The sequence below is a fragment of the Lissotriton vulgaris genome, chromosome 12, assembly GCF_964263255.1.
Source record: "Lissotriton vulgaris chromosome 12, aLisVul1.2, whole genome shotgun sequence".
NCBI classification, from domain to species: Eukaryota; Metazoa; Chordata; class Amphibia; order Caudata; family Salamandridae; genus Lissotriton; species Lissotriton vulgaris.
This window is the reverse complement of record NC_141700.1, coordinates 485,009,724-485,021,723: the sequence shown is the minus strand read 5'-3', so window position 1 is coordinate 485,021,723 and position 12,000 is coordinate 485,009,724. Positions and strand designations below refer to the sequence as shown.

General features: G+C 50.2%; 1 protein-coding gene and 2 non-coding genes across 3 annotated transcripts in view; all 3 read right to left on the bottom strand.

The window, feature by feature from the left end:
* FA2H (fatty acid 2-hydroxylase) overlaps positions 1-12,000 on the bottom strand; it is an 824,473-nt gene that overhangs the window by 565,286 nt on the left and 247,187 nt on the right. The gene's annotated exons all lie outside the window — the stretch shown is intronic.
* On the bottom strand, positions 4,714-4,820 carry LOC147676812 (U6 spliceosomal RNA). The gene has a single exon (XR_015303216.1). It is a non-coding gene; the product is annotated as a U6 spliceosomal RNA (small nuclear RNA).
* On the bottom strand, positions 5,505-5,611 carry LOC147676811 (U6 spliceosomal RNA). Its single transcript, XR_015303237.1, has one exon. It is a non-coding gene; the product is annotated as a U6 spliceosomal RNA (small nuclear RNA).

The window sequence follows — 12,000 nt, the reverse complement described above, 5'->3', positions numbered from 1 at the left end:
CCATCTGTTCGGTAATCTTACCCAGAACTGGGAGGATTGAGATTGGACGTAAGTTGGCGAGGTCTGTGGTGGGTTTATTGAGTTTTTTCATGAGAGGTTTCACGACTGCTTGTTTCTATTCTCCTGGAACTACGCCTGTATTGCGAGAAGCGTTTACAATCCCATTTATGATGGGATTAACCACATCAATTAACTGATGGAGAATTCGTGGGGGGCAGGAATCAGAAGGGGCGCCCGATTTGCACGCCAGAATTACTTCACGAGTTTGGGATAGTGTGACCGGTGTAAATGTAAATTGATACTTGTATAGCGCACTACTCACCCGCAAGGGTCTCAAGGCGCTTGTACGAATACCGCAGTGGAACCCATCCTGGCTTTCCTGGTGAGGCGTCCACTCCTGGGCACCCCCAACGTGGAGGCCAGGCATCCTTAGCGTTGTGGGGGCCGTTGTGGAGATTAAGCAAGCTATTGCCCAGAGTTGCAGAGTGGGACTCCATGATTGGAATAGGCACCGAGGCGAGAATTATCAGGTCCGTGGAATTTTTAGCCCAAGGCCCACCGAGGCGGGGAATTGAACCCTGGTCCCAGGCTAGACCTCTGCATCAGGGTCTGCCACTCTAATCATTGAGCCACACTTCCCCACCAGCGTGTGAAGGTTCTAAGACTGCCAGTCATGTTTTCTCCATAATCCGGGGGCCGGATAACTGAAAGACTTGAGGGGCCGGAAAGTCCTTTTGTATTAAGTCAATTTTTTTCTCAAAGAAGTCCACAATTTGGTTGCAGAGTTCTGGGGATGGTGGGATTTCTGGCTGTAAGGCTCTTGGATGTGTGAAAGTCTTAACAATGGAGAACAACGTTTTATGTTTTTGTTTTGCTTCTTTGATGGCGTTAATGAAATATTCTTTCTTGGCGATTTTAATACTGCAAAGATATAATTTCCTCTGCTGGATATAAAGGCTTCTATCTGCAGGATCATAAATTTTGCGCCAGTTGCGTTCACTTTTCTTACATAGTAGGTGGGATTTGGCTAGTTCTGGTGTGAACCAGGGGGCATTTATCTTCCCTCTTTTCTCCCTTCCCCGGGGGCGTTTAGGTAGGGCACGTTCTTTAATCTCTTGCTGCATTCAATTGTGAAAGCATTTAGAGTCTTGTTCAACGTCTCCGGACAGGCTGGGGATCTGTGTCTGAATGATGGGTTTGAGCTTGAAGCTATCCTCGACCATTGTCCAGTTAACATAGTTCTCTGAATGTTGACTAAACTTTACTGAGTTCTGAGGGCGTGATGCTCTGATGCAAAAAGGAATCAGACTATGGTCTGTCCAAATTTGTGGGACAGGTGTCTGGATTTCCAGAAAGGGAAAATTAGAGCATACCCCATCCAGGGTATGTCCTGCTTGATGTGTGGGCTGTGTTACCCTTTGCTGTAAGTTAAAAATCTCCAAGGTCTGATGAAAATTAAGTGCCTGCATATCCGATTTGGATTCCAGCTGCAGATTAAAATCTCCCAGTAATGTAAAATGAGGGTAACGAAGAAGGAGGTGCCCTAAAGAGTCAATAAGCGATTCTAAGAGCATAGTTGCACTGCCTGGGCGGCGGTAAATTAAGCCTCCTGAGAAGGAGGAGTTCTCATTTAACTTAATAGAAAAAACCAGTCCTTCTACTCCTCTGAGGGGACCTAAATTGAAAGTGTGGCACTTCATGTGGTTTCTCAGCACCACAGCCACTCCTCCTCCTCTCCCCTTCAATCTATCCTGCCTGAAGATGGTGTAACCGGTTGGAAGGGCTATTGCTAGATCTGGGTTACTGCTGTCAGTTAACCATGTTTCAGTTATGAAAAGGCAATTCAAGTCTAAATCGAGGATTAGGTCTTTAATGTCTTGGCTATGGCCACACATGGAACGGGCGTTAATCAACCCGCCTTTAAAATTTAGAATATCAACGACAGTGTTAGTTAGAGAAACTATTGTCTCGACTGGGGACCAGGGAGAGGTCCAGCTACAAAGCCTACATGAAAATTGCCCCCTTATCTTATCCATATCAATACTACAAGGACAACTGCTTGCAGTGTTAAGATTTCGGAGTTCGCTTGCCTGATACATTGGAGTAGGATGTGAATGTCCAGTCTTTCCTGCGCCTGTCGCGTACTTGGCGCGGACGGGCGCAGACGGGCTTTCCTTTGGCGCGCCTTCGGCAGCTTGGTGGATGTAATGGACATTCTCGCCATGTTTAAACGGAGGGGTGTGTATTGCACTCTTTAGAAAGTGTCTTCAATGCACTGTGTACAAGCAATACTCTAGACCCGCTTATTGTTTTGACATTGCGTTATGTTTTTCTTTTTCTTTTCTTCTTCTTAACAAAAATTGTTTAACCAAAAAAGAATGCAGTTATGGCCACACAATCACCAGCCCTACAGACAAAAGAAGGATTCTAAAGGGGGACTTCAGACAGCTCATTCTGTCTTTTCAAGCTACGCCACGGGAAACCTTGTTCATTGTCGTCGAGGTGGCCAAAGTGGCTGCGGTGACTGATACCCTCCAAAGTGATACTGAATTAGTTACAGAAAATGGGAAGCTTCCTGGGTCCGTTCCATCAAACAGGTTAAGCCCCCTCTGTCAGCAAGAGGCCACTATGTCAAAGGAATCTTTGTCCACTACAAATATGGAACAATATACAGATAGATATTCCCTCTAGATGTAGCTGCAAACAAGATAACTGAGGATTTTCCGTTGTTCCAATAGAAGCTAAGTTTGAAATCAACCTACGGAATAGGCAACAAACAATGTGGAGGCAACAGCTGGGCGAGCGTTGCGAGCTCTCTGAATGATTAAACGTCTTCAATTCAATCTTCCTATGCTTCAGAAAAGGAAGCAGGTCTAGGGAAATAATGCTATTATTAGATGAAATCTTGGGTAAAATTAAATCAGTGAATCAACCATAGTCCAATATGGCAAATAATATTAAAGGCCACTTAGTTAGAATAGAGACCTAAACGGAACAATTAGCTGAGAAGATTGAGGAAATAGAACAATGGATCTTAAGCTGCGAAGACACACTTTATGCAACCAGTCAGCAAACAGCACTATTGAAGAAAGAAATTACAGCACCTCATGACAACCAAGAACAGATTGAAAACCATTCCAGTTACTCCAATTTCAATTTACGGATCACAGCAGTTCCGAGAAGATAGAGGATAATGCCCCGGTTACTTACCGGTAATCTTCATTACTCCGAGTATAGTCTTCCTCGCCACATGAGTTACAAAGTGAGCTTTAGCTCCACAACAGAACCCTCCAAAGCAAAAAGAAACCACCTCCCACCCCCTCCCAACATGGCCGACCAGTCCCACCTGACCTCTATAAGAGGCGGGCCGGCCCAACCAATCAGCCTGATCTACCAAGCAAACAATGAAGCCGATAGCCAGACAGGGAGGGGGGGAGGGAACTCATGTGGCGAGGAAGACTATACTCGGAGTAATGAAGATTACCGGTAAGTAACCGGGGCATTACCTCCTCGTTAGTCTTCCTCGCCCCCTGAGTTACAAAGTGAGCCAATACCCAAGCCAACAAGGCTTCATTGACCACCAGAACAACAACACCACACGGTGATGCAGAGAAACCAACCCAAAGTTGATGTAAAACAACCGAAAAGAAAACAGGGACCACAGGAAACCTGAAATCAAGACCTCCAGGAAAAGGAGGCCAACCAGGAGTCGCAGCTCCAGTACTCAGAACGGCCCCAGCGAAGTCCCCCCGGGACTGCTAGAGACCCAGGTACCAGGCGGGGGACAACCACGCCGAAGACAGATAAAAACACCACAGAGGAGACACCCACTAAGGGGGCCCAGGGAACAGAGCCACACCTCGCGGACCGACCCTGGGCCCCCGCCGGATCCACCGAACCCAGCGAAGCGTAGGGAGGGTTGCCAGCCTGTGTAAGCCCGCGAGCCAAGGAGGAACGAGGGCTAGCGGCCCGAACGAACCGGGCCCAAAAGGCATAACACAGGTCATCCCACCGGGAAAGGAATAAAACGTGCGGCTAAGAGAAGCCAAAACAGCACGCCGAACAACCAGCCCGGACAAGGGAGGGACCACGTTGGCCGGAAAAAAGCGGTAAAGATACCACCTGAGTCCGAGGCCCCAGGGAAGGGACCCCGGGAAGGACACGGGGGACATGCCGGAGGAACAACCCCGTCCGGCAAAACCCGCAAGAAGGGCGGGGAGCGGAGGAACGACCCCCGCACCCCCATCCGCCCATCCGCCCAGCAGACACCATCGTCACCAGGGACACCTGACAGGCGAGAAACCGCAGAGCCAACGAGGGCCGAGGCCCAAAAGGGCGGACCCCGAAGAGCTCGTAGAACGAGAGAGGGAGTATGCAAGTGTATTGCGATGCGCACAGCGCACGCATCACCCAAAGGCAACAAGGTGCGTGCCTTGGGAACCCGCCCTGGTATTCCCCTGTGAGATAACCCCAGCAGGATACAAGGTGAGAGTCAGGCATCCCGCCGCAAGGGGCCCAAGTGGAGATTAAGCAAGCATCCGCCCAGAGTTGTAGAGTGTGAACACGCGAGACGAGTAGGCACCGGCATGAGAATGCTCGAGTCCATGGGAGTATGTAAGCCCAAGACCCACCGAGGCGGGGAACTGAACCCAGGTCCAGGACCAATCTCAGCTACCAGGACAGTCGCCTCCAACCCCTGAGCCACACAGCTCCACTAACATGGAACGCTCCACGATATTGCGGGACCTCCTTGCGCCGGAGCCGCGGCAATCCTCTCTGTATCATTCCAAATCATGTATACGTGCCGCCGGAGCGAGCACTGGAACAACCACGGGAACCCAGCAGCAAAGCCACAACCCCCGACCAGGCAGCCTCCTCCGCTCCAGAACCAGGCCTGCACAAGGAGGCAGGCCAGCCGACAAGAGCCGGCCCAACACCGGCGCCGAGAGCAGGGGACCCAATCACTGTACGGGAAGATCCGGGAACGGCCAAGTGGCTCGAATCGCCAACTCGGCCCAAGGAGAGGGAACCCGGGGCGGAGGACCCCGCCGGGAGCCAAAAACAGGAATGCCCCCGGACATGCGTGGCAACCACGCGCGGGTGCCAGGCACATCACCCCAAAACAAGTCCATGCGCAGCCGGGTCGAGCACCCAGGAGCACCCCGGCCCTGCCCAAGCGAATCCAGCCGAGGACCCGCGAAATCAGAGGGCACGGGGGAAACGCGGACATCAGACCGAAAGGCCACGTGAAAGACCGGGCAATAAGGACCCGGAAGGAGGAGCAGAACCCGGGCAGGAGGGCCGAGTCCCCCTCCCAGAACCTATCCACCGGAGGCAGACCGAGCCGAGGCACCAGGCGCCGAAACACCACCGGGGTCAGGGCGAGACAAGGCAACGAAGGGAATTCCGACACAGTCGAGCCGCCGCCACAGAGCCGGACCCCGGGGGAAGGGTGGCCCGAAGGGACAGGACCGGTGACACCGACCCACCCAGGGCGACTGACCCGTTTTACGGAACGCCTCACGAATAAGCGAGACAACCTTGCGCAGGGGCCACGCCAATCTCCTCCGAAGTGTTCCAACATCTGTACATGAGTGGCCGATGCGAGCACGGCCAATACATGGGGACAACGAAGCACAGGTGCCAAGGCGGCCGGCCAGGAGGACTGCCAGCAACCCCCGAAGCACGAGGAGCTGCGAGACAGCAGGAGATCCCAACGACCCCCAAACGCCCCGGCCAAACCCCGCCGAAAGAGCCAGAGGGAAGAACCGGGACCAGGTACACGCCCCCGCAGGAGGACAAGCCCGAGACGGGGGCCGAAGGGCCCACCACACATCGTGCAGGGAGTCGACGGGGGAGAGACACCGCTGACAAGACGTTCTCACCCACGCAAACGACGAGGCCGAGAAGGACCAAACGTTCACCCAGGGAACACCCAGGCCCCCTACCCGGCGAAGAAGCTCCACCAGGCGGGGCAGGAGCCCAGTCCCCACCCATGGGCCCAGAAAAGAACCACAGGCGAGACAAGGTAAGGAGAATGCATAAGGAACGCAATACGTCCATCTTTATAATATGAGCAGCCGAAGCGAGCACCACTAACTTTCCGAGGAGGAGGATCCCGCGGAAAACCGCAAGACCGGACACCGTCGCTGTGGAACCCCCCAGGCACTCCCTGAGGGGCCTCCACTCTCGGGCACCCACAATGTGGAGGACAGGCAGCCTTAGCGATGTGGGGGCCCTCCAGGCGAATAAGCAAGCAATTGCCCCGAGTCGCAGAGTGGGACTCCAAGTCAGGAATAGGCACCGAGGCGAGGATAAACCGGTCGGTGGAATATTTGAGCCCCAGACCCGGCTAGGCGGGGATCCCGGGCAAGACCTCTGCCTCAGGGTCCGCTGTCCACAACCTGGCGCGCGACCACCCGCACAGGGGCCATGCTAAAACGTCTGTCGCGTAAGCGACCCAAGAAAAGCGCACAACACCCCCAAGGGTCTCAAGGCGCCGGAACGAATGCCCAAAGCCCACAACACCCGGCATGCCCAGGCCGCCCATCCGTGGACCAACCAGGCCCGACCCAGCACATTCACTGAGAGCGAACGCGACCAGGCGCCTACAGGGCGGAACGGCCCAATGCCGCAGGGGTACCCTCAGGCACCCCCAGAGAGACGCCCCTCAGGCGGACGGCAAGGCTTCCTAAGCCTCGTGGGGGCCGTGTATGCGACAAAAACACGCCATCCGTGCACAGAAGCCCGTGGCGGGGGACCGTTACTACAGCCCAGGCCGGATTCGAACCCCGGCCTGTGAGGGCTGTCCGCGCCGAAGGCACAAGTCCACGGACCAAAAAAAGCAGCCGCAGCGAGCCCCTCCGGAAGGGGAGGCTCCGTCGCCGGTGACGGAAGAGAGGCCAGGACATAAAGAGGTAGATTACGGCCTCCTGTAGTGTGACGCAACAGGTACCGTCCACGGGGGAAACACGGGCCCCCCGGATGACTGACCCCCCGCCATGCCTCAGCAGAGCCGCCCTAGTACGGCAGACTGCGGATCCGGTGGAACCGCCAGCAAACACACATCACCGCCCCTGCAGGGACGGACCCTTCGTGGGGGCAGGCCCACCAACGGCAAAAGCCTCACCTGCGCGTTCTAGCGCCTCGGACCCTCCTCAGGGCGTCAGCCCCGCTCCGCGTGCCGCCGCGCCTGCCGCCTGCAGGCGAACCAGCAGCCCTGGTCGAGACAGAGGCCGCACCTGTCCGAGCGACGCCCCGCCCCCAAGAGGCGGGAGACACCCGAAGCCAATCCCCGCGCTGCAACCAGCCGCGGGACCCAGGACGAAAACCCCGTCAGGAGGCGGAAGCGACCAGCGCCGTCGAACCGAGGCTGCAGACCAAACACCCGTACCCGACCAGCCGAGCCCCGAGGACCCGCCGACCGACAAGGTAGGTGCTGCAAGGCTTCGTAAAACCGAAGTTCCATAGTGTGAGAGCCAACGTAATACGCAATTCTGTATGAGGAGACCAGAAGGCTCAGCATCACAGAAGTTCAAGCCCTCCCGAGTCTGGCGCCTCAGACCCACGCCGAGGCTCACTACCCCGGCTAGGCGCAGCGCAAGGCCAGGAAGCGCGCCGCTGACACGGGGATGCAGCCCCGTGGCAGAGTGAATGCGTCGCATCTGCCACGCGTGTCTCGGAAAATGGCAGAAAACAAGGCAGGCAAACATACGACACACACCGAATGGTGAAAGTGAACCCAATCACGCAGACATTGTATCGACTGCCTCTCCCCCTTTGCAGGGCTAAGCCAGCATACGTGTGTTAACGAAACCCAGCGTCAGTGTGAGGGGCACGTTCGAAGCGAAGTAGCTTCACTTCCCGGCAGTAGTCAAGGGAGTGCAGGTGACTGTACATTTTTATACACAGTGAAGCCCTCAGGAAGCTAGGTCACATAGCACGTAGTGCTCACTGAGGCGCCCTTTGGGCCAAGGCATGTGAAATGAATCCCCACCAGTAAACGGGCGTATAACTCCATAAGTCCACAAGCAAACCACTTGGGACCCAATATGCCCTCAGGGGGCGGTCGTACAGCAAGGGAAAACCTGGAATCACCCAGGGACACATGCCCAGAAAGCAACCGGAGCCCCAGTACACACCGGAGAACCCCCAGCGCCGGACCCAAAGCCCACTTATTGGCCAGGGCCCATTAGTAACGACCTGGGGATACACAGGGATGTCCAAACACCCCATATCCCCCGCCGCCCCCCCCCCCCCCTGTAAACCACTGGCATGCTATAGCAGTACCTAACCGGCCCCACAGGACCGGGGGAAGGAAGAGGGGGGGGGGGATTTTTAGGCATAAGGCACTCGAGACCGCTAGAGCAGGTCCTCCACCCTAAACCCCAAGGGCCAGCTCACGCCGGCCCATCTTACCTGAACAGTGCTCTGGAGAGAATCGTGCAGAACAAAAAAAACAGGCTGATTGGTTGGGCCGGCCCGCCTCTTATAGAGGTCAGGTGGGACTGGTCGGCCATGTTGGGAGGGGGTGGGAGGTGGTTTCTTTTTGCTTTGGAGGGTTCTGTTGTGGAGCTAAAGCTCACTTTGTAACTCAGGGGGCGAGGAAGACTAACGAGGAGGTAATGTAGGCTCCATCTCTTACACTGAATCCTTAATTCTGACTCACGTAAATTCAAATTATTCGCAAAATCTGACTCTAGGGCGTGCCCAAAGGACCCCCTAACAAATTCTACATCGTGACAAATATCTATGATACTTGCAGAGAAGCTACCTATTTAGGTATTAAACTAATGGCTAAAGTAGGGAAAATCTTGGAAACAAATTATGATACTTTTCTAAACGAAACCACCACAACTCTTAAAAAATGGCACAAAATCCCTCTTAGTCTATTAGGCCGATTAAATTTGATCAAAATGAAAATACTTCCCAAGCTACTCTATCTGTTTAGAGCTATACCATTACAACCGAACCAACATTTCTTTAAAAAACTAGACGCCGTTTGTAGCAGTTTTATTTGGGGATACAAAAAGGCACGCAGGGCCATAAAATTTTTGACATTACCAATATCAAAAGGGGGACTTGCTTTTCCGGACTTTAATTTATATTTTTTGGCAACCTTTTTTTTTCGAATACGGAGCTTATTAAAGAAAGAGTCTTGCCTATTTTTTTATCAATACTTGTTGGGTACTGACTCAAACCAATTTCTGCTCCGCACACATGACCCAAACTATTACAAGCGGGTTAAATTTAAGACTGCTAAACATGCCATAAGCATTTGAAAGAAAATCATGCACATCAGTCAGACTTCATTTTACAATACTGAACTTAGGCTATGGGATAATCCGGGTCTTCCGAGTACCTTCTCGGATGGGACTGGGTGTCGTTGGATTAATTGTGGTATTAACACATTAGGTGATATATATGGAAATAATGGTATGTTAGACTTTGAAACCCTGAAAACACTAAACGGCGTAACGAACGATATGCATTATAGATATCGCCAGCTGAGAAACTTTTTTATCAATAAAATGAAAATAACAGCAGCCACTCAGTCCGAAATTATAGAGGGTATATATTCCGATAAAACCAAATCACTCATAAAGTTGGGATACCAACTTTTAACTAAAGACAAATGCGAAAATACTACTAAAATTGCAACTAAGTGGTCTCGCCGTTTAAACCGGGACATAAACTCAGAGCAGATTAGAAAAGCTTTAACGCACCTAAGTGATGTTGTGCACTCCTCTAGCTTAAGATTGCAATCGTATAGGACTACCACCGAACTATACTACACACCGCAGAGAATTTCTGCTTGGGCTCAAGGGAACCAAATATCTGATAAAACGAAATGTGTGAAGTGCAACACCTATGCTGCTGATATAGAACATATGCTCTACTCCTGCCCTGCATATTCTAGTTACTGGACTGGAATAATAAAACATCTCCAGGATAGCCAGATTAAGTTACCGGATTTATCCCCTCAGTTGGTCTTACTTGATATCTATGAGACTAATTGTCCCAACCAAGATCTTATAACAATCCTGTTAGCTTGTGCAAGATTAATAATAGCAAGAGCTTGGATCTCTAAGAACACCCCAACTGTAGCTGAGTGGGTAGCATTGGTTATAGAAATCAGAACTATGGAACTTACACTCGCTAAATATAGAGGACCAAAAACTCTTGCTAGAAAGGAAAAGATTTGGAAACAATTTTTTGTAGTATAAAAAATGGGGTATGTTGAAGATGTATGTGGGCGATAAACAATTTACTACTACTTGCTTTTGTGAAATAGTTCCCTTTTCCTATATGAATTCATCGCGCACTTTTCTACTCTTTATTATTACGGTCGTCTAGAGGTTGTATATTTTTTCTTTTTTTTTTGTATTTCTTTTCTTCTTCTTCTTCTTTTCTTTGTTCTCCATTATTCGCACCCTTTAATCACAATCAATGTAATTTTATGCTTTCTAAAGATATTGGAAATTGTACCTTTGTATTATGTTTGGCTTCTTATCGTTTCCTGCAACAATAAAAATATTTAAAAAAAATAAAAAAAAAAGACAAATATCGACGCACAATATTGATTAATTTTGCTGATTATAAAGTTAAGGGATTACATTTTGCCAAAACAATCAAATAAAAAGCCTTCTCTGTACAAAATTAATTCTCATTTTGCTTAATTTCTGATATGACTGTTGAGACTGCTCGTAAACGAGAGGACTCCAAGAACATAATAACCAAGGCCTTTAGTTCCAAGTGGTTTGGGTCTTTAGACAGCAATAATAAATGCCCATTCTGCCCAGACAGGGTTGAATCGGTGGCCCACATCTTTTTCGCATGCCCAGCTTATTACAACTCGAGGCGATACTGGCTCAAACCCGTTTGCACCGCGATTGGAACCAGGGATCACAGCGAGGCATATAGATTATTTAAATCTGCTGTGGATGGCCCCTATGTGGTTGCTGTAGCCAAGTTTCTGGGCCACGCGTGGGTTACTCGATGGGCTGAAGGAAAGCGCCTGTAATTTTTATTATGTGTCTCCCCACACCGTATATATATTTATATTGCTCTTTTTAACTTTTTGATGTATTTCTAATTATGAACTGCATCTGGTCTACTGAAAAGGAAGGTTTTTTATCCTAATTTTATAATTTTTATAGTTTTAATGTTGTATTATGAGATCTCTATCACAGTCATGTGTATTGGAATAGTGCAATGTAATGTTGGATGATTATTCCCTTGATTCTGTATTCTGTATTTTTATATATATTGTGCTGACTTTTGTGATTTTTTTTTAAATCAAAATAAATTATAAAGAATATGATATCACAATTTCAAGCCACGGTGGCTCAGAGCAGCTTGGTTCAAATATTAAAACCGAGGGTACTTTCTAGAGGGCAAGTTAATGTGTTTGATAAGATCAGGATTCACAAATTGTTTTGTATAGCCTCAAAAGTACGTTGATTAATGGAACTGACTGCTGGCACCAGATCATGAGGAAGAGAGGTAAACTCTAGACATGAGTCAAGATGATATAGAATGATTGCTTAAGACTAAGAAGATCGGCACACGGCGTGAAGGGAGCACAGGGCTCTGCCATCTGCAGGATCCAGAGAGCTGCGGCACCCTGCTATGGTGCCAGAAGCCTTGAAGCGGCGGGTGGGGGATTAGAGCAGGTATTTGGTTGGGTTACCTGCTACAACACAAGGGTAGATAGAGGGATGGGGGGTGTTGTTGAAAAATTAAGAAAGGAGGCATAAAAAGCACAGAGTACAAAAAGGAAATTGCGAAGTTTGCTTTGAAACATGCACCTATGCCATTTCATAATTTCAAGCACTTTATAATCCTAATGTGTAGTAGGCACCAAAGCCATTTTTCAATTTCCAGCATTCCAAGTACTTTATAGACTCCCTTTGGGACTGGAGGATACAGGCACTGTGTTTTATGGCAATGTCTATTATGTCTAAGACTCCTTGGGCATCATCAGGATGGTGGGCGAAC